General features: G+C 45.8%; 1 pseudogene; it reads left to right on the top strand.

Annotated features, from left to right (window-relative positions):
• The first annotated feature begins 606 nt into the window (after nt 1–606).
• The window catches only part of LOC128354832 (N-alpha-acetyltransferase 25, NatB auxiliary subunit-like), a 7,927-nt pseudogene continuing 927 nt past the window's right edge, over nt 607–7,606 (top strand).

The raw sequence follows: 7,606 nt of genomic DNA, 5'->3' as shown, positions 1-7,606 counted from the left end.
AACGAAGGAAGGAAAGGAGGGAAGGAAGGAAGGAAGGAAAGGAGGGAAGGAATGAAGGAAGGCAGGAAAGGAGGAAGGATGGAAGGAGGGAAGGGAGGAGAGGAAAGGAAAGAAGGAAGGAGGGAGGAAGGGAGGAAAGGAGGAAAGGAGGAAGGAAGGAAGGAAGGAACAGAAGGAAGGAAAGGAGGGAAGGAAGGGAGGAAAGGAGGAAGGAGGGAAGGAGGAGAGGAAATGAAAAGAAGGGAGGGAGGAAAGGAAAGGAAAAGAAAGAAGGAGGGAGGGAAGGGTTCCTTCTTTCCTCCTCCCTCCCTCCCTCCTTCTTTCCTTCCTTCCTTCCTCCCTCCCTTCTTGTCTTCCTTCCTTCCTTCTTTCCTCCCTCCCTCCTACCTTCCTTCCTTCCTTCCTTCCCTCCTTCCTCCCTCCCTCCTTTCCTTCCTTCTTTCTCCCTTCCTTCCTCCTTTTTCCCTTCCTTCCGTGCCTCAATTGAATAGATGAAACTAACATAGATGTCATACTTCCATCATGTTTTCCATCGTTTGAGCTTTGACTGCTCCTCCTTTTTAATGACGTCATCTTTATTTTTTTTTTATTTTTTTTTTCTAACAGGGAAAACGGCTCTGAAGACGGAGCTTGCAGTTCTCTGATATGTATTGTCTCATGGCAGCTCACGTATACGTCGACTTATGGATGGATACCAGTGAGTGTTTCTCTTAAAGTGTCCCATAAACTTAACCTTCCTGTCGTCCTCCCGGGTCAAATTGGACCCTGTCTGTTTTTACTGTTCCTTCCATTCCTTCCCTCCTTTCCTTCCTTCCTTCCTTCCTTCCTTCCTTTCCTTTCCTTCCCTTCCTCCCTTTCTTCTGTCCTTCCCTCCTTCCTTCCTTTCCTTCCTTCCTTTCCTTTCCTTTCCTTCCTCCCTTCCTTCTGTCCTTCCTTCCTTTCCTTCCCTCCCTCTCTCCCTCCTACCTTCCTTCCCTCCTACCTTCCTTCCCTCCTACCTTCCTTCTCCTTCCTTCCTTCCTTCCTTCCCTCCTTCCCTCCCTCCTTCCTTCTTTCCTCCCTCTCTCCCTCCTACCTTCCTCTCTCCCTCCCTCCCTCCTTTCCTTCCTTCTTTCTCCCTTCCTTCTTTCCTCCCTCCCTCCCTCCCTCCTACCTTCCTTCCTCCCTCCTTTCCTTCCTTCTTTCTCCCTTCCTTCCTCCTTTCCTTCCTTCTTTTTCCCTTCCTTCCTCCTTTCCTTCCTTCTTTCCTCCCTCCATCCTTCCTTCCTTCCTTCCTCCCTCCCTCCCTCCTTTCCTTCCTCCCTTCCTCCCTCCCTCCCTCCTTTCCTTCCTTCTTCCTCCCGTCCTAACTTCCTTTTTTGTGTGTCTAGGGGATGAGAACATGGTGTGGCAGTGTTTGGGGCTCCTGCATGAAGGTTTGTCTCACAGCGCCTCCAACGCTCAGTTCAAGCTGCTGCTGCTGCTCCTCTACTGTCGCCTGGGAGCCTTCGAGCCCGTCGTCGACCTTTACTCCAGCTTAGACGCCAAACACGTGCAGCACGACACCATCGGGTCAGTATGAGGGTCGAGGAGGGAGGGGGGGGAAGCGGGGGGGGGGGGGGGGTTCATGTGGTTTATAGTCAAATTTAAAGGGTTAAAAATAAATGTGTGAATACTTAGAATATATTAGAGGATTATGGCAAAAATGTTGCTTCCTTCTTCCTCTCTTCCTTTCTCCCTCCTACCTTCCTTCCTTCCTTCTTTCCTCCTACCTTCCTTCCTCCCTTCCTTCTTTCCTTTCCTTTCCTTCCTTCCTCCTACTTTCTTTCCTTCCATCCTCCCTCCCTCCCTTCTTTCCTTATCTCCTCCCTTCCCTCTTTCCTTTCCTTCCTTCCTTCCATCCTCCCTCCCTCCCTTCTTTCTTTACCTCCTCCCTTCCCTCTTTCCTTTCCTTCCGTCCTCCCTCCCTCCCTTCTTTCCTTACCTCTTCCCTTCCCTCTTTCCTTTCCTTCCGTCCTCCCTTCCTCCCTTCTTTCCTTACCTCTTCCCTTCCTTCTTTCCTTCTTCCCTCCCTCCCTTCTTTCCTTTCCTCCCTTCCATCCTCCCTTCTTCCCTTCCTTCCTTAACTCGAGGACAACAGGAGGGTTTCTTTGTTTCTTTCTCTTTTCTTTCTTTCTTTCTTTCTTTCTCTCTTCCTTTTTCTTTCTTTCTTCCTCCTTTATATAAACACACAGTTACATCTAACCTGTATTAATCATATATCTCATTTTATTATTATATTTTTGTTATTTCCAGGTTTCTGTTAACGCGTTACGCTGAGTCGTTGGGTCAGTTCGCTGCAGCCTCCCAGTCCTGTAATTTCTCCCTCAGGTTTTTCCACTCTAACCAGAAAGATGTAAGTTTGAATCCCACTTTTTCATTTTTAATTCTGCCTCAAAATCTATCTCTTATACTCTTCCATCATCTTCCTCCATCTTCATTATTCCTCTTCTCGTCTTCTCCGCAGACCTCAGAGTACATCATCCAGGCGTATAAGTACGGAGCGTTTGAGAAAATCCCAGAGTTCATCGCTCTCAGGAACAGGTTGAACCAATCGCTGCACTTTGCCCAAGTCCGCACAGAGAGGATGCTGCTGGATCTGTTCCTCGAGGCCGATATGTGAGAATAAACACACACATTAAAATATATAAACACTGTGCTGTGGAGTTTAAACGTCTTCATTTGGGTGTTTTTATTGTTTTTGTTTTTGTTTTTTTAATTTGTGTTTCAGTGTGTTGAGTCTGGAGGAGAGTGTGAAGGCCATGTCTTTGTCTGCAGAGGAGGACGACATCCCCTGGGATAATATGAGGGACAACAGAGACCTTACTGTTTTTACCAGCTGGGACCCAAAAGAGAGGTACTTCCTTTCATACGCTGTGCATAAAGAAAAAGAAAAAGAGGCACATGTACTTTCTGTCAGCGGCGCCGACCTCTGGGAGAGAAATCTGCCTTTTTAAAAATGAAGTTGCACTGTTATTACAGTAATTACGGCAGCACAATCAAATCTGAATGAGTGCCTTTAGTCTACCGTAATTACTGTAGTAGCAGCCAAATCAAATCTGAATGAGTGTCTTTAGTTTACCGTAATTACTGTAGTAGCAGCACAATCAAATCTGAGCGAGGGCCTTTTAATATGAAGTATCCCAAATCAACCCCGTTCTCCTCTTCCTTTTCTTTCTCTCAGAAATCTAACTGAGGAGCATCGACGTCTCTCTCTGGAGGAGGAGACCGTCTGGCTGCGGATACGCTCCCTAACGCTCCGCCTCCTCGCCTCTTTGGCCACACTGGGACACACGCCGTCGCAGCAGAACTCCGAGGTCACCAACGAGAACGGCGTCGGCGACAAGACCTCGATCCTCGGCAGCCTGCTCGCTCAGCTCAACCAGTACCTGCAGGCGGCGGCTCAGATAGCAGAGAAACACACCCAGGTAGGTTTCACACACCGGTAGATACAGATTTACAGCTTGTTTGAATCATAGACTGTATAAAAGAAATGGACGTAACATCCGTGACGTCACCCATTGGTTTGTGGACTGCTGCTCAGAAGCCAATAGTTTGGAATCGAGGCAGCGCCATCTTGAAAATTCCAGGTGCATGCTGGGAAAAATAAAAACACGGATTCTACTTATATGGGCATGAGGCGGGGCCATGGGCAGGGCCATGGGCAGAGCCATGGGCGGGAAGGAAAGAAGGAAGGAAGGAAAGGAGAAAGGAAGGAAGGAAGGTAGGAGGGAGGGAGGGAGAAAGGAGCACAGGAATGGAGGAAGAAGGAAGGAAAGGAGGGAAGAAGGAAGGACGGAGAAAAGAAAGAAGGAAGGAAGAGTCAAAACAGACGGGGTCAATTTGACCCGGCAGGACGACACGAAGGTTAAATTTGACTGAGGAATGGAGGGAGAAGAGGAGGTTGCTATGGTTGCGAGGGCTGGATCTTGAGGACATTGGTCAATCAACCTGTCAATCAGGACGTAGCCACGCCCTAATGCATACCCTGCTTTATCGTCAAATATAAAATCAGGGAGGCCAAAATGTCCCAAATGAACATCATACTGCATTGAAGAAGGCTTTAAACTAGCGATTGAGACCATAAACACATTTTGAAAACGTTTACTGAGGTTAGAAATCAAGTGAGAAGTTGGTGAATTCTCCATTGACTTGTATAGAGACGGTCGCCCCCTGGTGGCCTTTTGATAGAATGCAGCTCTAAGTTACTTCCTGGTTGGCCTCATTTCAGAGGACCAGAACTCCCCGCCTGATCTGAATGAGATAAGAGGAGTTTATTGTTGTTAATTGTGTGTTGTGTTGTGTTGTAGTATCCATTCCTGGGTCCGCCCTCCACCCGTCTGGCCTCCGCTCTGTCCAGTGGCAGCTGTCAGTGTCAGGCTGCGGCTTTCCAGCTGGCTGTCCACCTGCAGGAGCTGGAGACCGTCGGACTCGGTAAGAAGAAGAAGATCAGCTGATGTGTCATCCTGCCGGGTCAAATTGACCCCGTCTGTTTTGACTGTTCCTTCCTTCCTTCCTCCCTTCCTCCCTTCCTTCTTTCCTCCGTCCTTCCTTCCTCCCTCCTTTCCTTCCTTCTACCTCCTTTCCTTCCTCCCTTCCTTCTTTCCTTCCTCCCTTTCTTTCTTTCCTTTCCTTCCTCCCTTCCTTTCTTCCTTCCTTCCTTCTTTCCTCCGTCCTTCCGTCCTTCCTCCCTTCCTTCCTTCTTTCCTCCGTCCTTCCTTTCCTTCCTCCCTTCCTTTCTTCCTTCCTTCCTTCCTTCTTTCCTCCGTCCTTCCTTCCTTCCTTCTTCCTCCTTTCCTTCCTTCTTTCCTTTCTTCCCTTCTTTCCTTCCTCCCTCCCTCCCTCTCTTCCTTCCTTCCTTCCTCCCTCCCTCCCTTCTTTCCTCCATCCTTCCTTCTTCCTCCATTCCTCTTCTCCTTTCTGCCTTCCTTCCTTCTTCCTCCTTTCCTTCCTTCTTCCTCCATTCCTCTTCTCCTTTCTCCCTCCCTCCCTTCCTTCCTTCTTCCTCCTTTCCTTCCTTCTTCCTCTATTCCTCTTCTCCTTTCTCCCTCCCTCCCTCCTACCTTCCTATATTTAATATTTATCATTATTTTGTGGTTACACCATTTGACATTTTCAGGAGCATTCAGTCTTACTTTCGTTAAAATATGGTTCAAATGACATAAAACCAACAAAAATACTAAATGTACATTTTTAACAAACCCGATGCTGCTTTTAATTGCTCATCTCTCCGACCCTTACTAACTGTTTCTTCTTCTTCTTCTTTTCTTTTTTTACCTTCCTTCCTTCTTAGACGAGTCCTCCGAGCTTCAAACACAGATCTGTAACGCTTTCAAATCATTAGTAGTTCAGCTTCAAGGTGAGTTTGCAGCATTAAAACAACAACAACTAAAGTTTATTCTGTTTTATCTTGTGTCTGTTTTTACTTCATAGTTTCTTTCTTTCTTTTTATTTCCACAGAAATTCTGAATAAAAGCAAAGGAGATTTATTGGACATGAAAGAAGGCAAATTAAAAACCTGGCCCTCCTTATTAGAAACCCTAGTCTTCTTTGTTGAGGTGAGAAAAATGAGTTTATATTTCCTGCCTGCACAGAATCAGACGTGATAAAAGTATAATATATTATTTATTATTATTATTATTATTATCTATACAGGCGGTGTGCATAGTCTTGTGGATGGCTAGTTACTGTGCGAAGATCCTCCGACCTCTCAAGACAAGTCTACAGAAGAAGAAGAAGAAGAAAAAGGACACAAACACAGCTCTGGTACAACTCCTCTTCTTTTTATATTTAATTTATCTTTTTATTTTATACATCTTGACGTTGTGATTAGGTATGTAAGAAATTATTAATATGGCAATTATTTAGTAAGTAAGTAAATCACCTCTATAGATTCAGGACAACCGTGGCTATAAGCTGGTGTGACTCAATTATGTCGTCATGCAGTGTAACCAAATTTAAAGCTATGAATCATTAGAAAAAAAGAAAAACTGTATAACGTAGCCAGTGCGAGCCTTTGAAGCACTTCCACGATTCACCAATGAGAGGCAGCAACATGGCGCAAGGCATGTAGGAAGAAGAAGGAGAAGAAGAAGAAGAAGAAGGAGAAGGAGAAGAAGAAGAAGAAGAAGAAGGAGAAGGAGAAGAAGAATCAACAAATCTGTAAATGCCCCGCTAATAAACGTTAGCCCCGCCCCCAGTCCGCTGATGTAATCGGTTCTTGCTTTAGACCAGCAAAGAGTTGGTGCTTGCTCTGGCTCCGGGCTGGGGCTTTGGTGGTGGAAAAGCAAAGAACCGGTGCTTAGTCAGGCTCTGGCTCCGAACCAGCACCAGCTCCAGCTCGGTGGAAAAGGGGTATTTTACATCCCTGATATAGTGTAGCTTTATGTATATGTTCTAATGATGCTGATGTTGCTCTGTGTGTCTTGCAGCCAGCGGTGATGTGTGGCTTCCAGGAGCTGACGGGGGGCTTGCAGGACCTGCTTACCCAGGCTGTGGAGCATATAAAGGAGCAAGAGACCGGCATCGCGGCCCTAAAGCTGGCCACTTTAACTTTGGAAGGAAACACAGAGGTTAGTGTTCAGAAACAAGCACACTTTCTCTCTTATTCACAGGGTTTCTACTGGGTCTTAAAAAGTCTGAAATAGTAGCAGCACAATCAAATCTGAATGAGTGCCTTTAGTCTACCGTAATTACTGTAGTAGCAGCACAATCAAATCTGAATGAGTACCTTTAGCCTACCGTAATTACTGTAGTAGCAGCACGATCAAATCTGAATGAGTACCTTTAGTCTACCGTAATTACTGTAGTAGCAGCTCAATCAAATCTGAACGAGCGCCTTTAGTCTACCGTAATTACTGTAGTAGCAGCACAATCGGCTTTAGTCTACCGTAATTACTGTAGTAGCAGCACAATCAAATCTGAATGAGTGCCTTTAGTCTACCGTAATTACTGTAGTAGCAGCTCAATCAAATCTGAACGAGCGCCTTTAGTCTACCGTAATTACTGTAGTAGCAGCACAATCGGCTTTAGTCTACCGTAATTACTGTAGTAACAGCGCAATCATATCTGAACGAGTGCCTTTAGCCTACCATAATTACTGTAGTAGCAGCTCAATCAAATTTGAACGAGCGCCTTTAGTCTACTGTAATTACTGTAGTAGCAGCAAAGTTAAATCTGACCGAGTGCCTTTAGTCTACCGTAATTACTGTAGTAGCAGCAAAGTTAAATCTGAACGAGTGCCTTTAGTCTACCGTAATTACTGTGGTAGCGGCACGATCAAATCCGAACGAGTGCCTTTAGTCTACCGTAATTACTGTAGTAGCAGCGCAATCAAATCCGAACGAGTGCCTTTAGTCTACCGTAATTACTGTAGTAGCGGCGCAATCAAATCCGAACGAGTGCCTTTAGTCTACCGTAATTACTGTAGTAGCGGCGCAATCAAATCCGAACGAGTGCCTTTAGTCTACCGTAATTACTGTAGTAGCGGCACGATCAAATCTAAACAAGTGCCTTTAGTCTACCGTAATTACTGTAGTAGCAGCACAATCAAATCTGAACGAGTGCCTTTAGTCTAACGTAATTACTG

This window comes from Scomber japonicus, unplaced genomic scaffold (assembly GCF_027409825.1).
Source record: "Scomber japonicus isolate fScoJap1 unplaced genomic scaffold, fScoJap1.pri scaffold_675, whole genome shotgun sequence".
NCBI classification, from domain to species: domain Eukaryota; kingdom Metazoa; phylum Chordata; class Actinopteri; order Scombriformes; family Scombridae; genus Scomber; species Scomber japonicus.
Note: the sequence above shows the minus strand (reverse complement) of the source record. Positions and strands in the feature narration are given on the sequence as shown.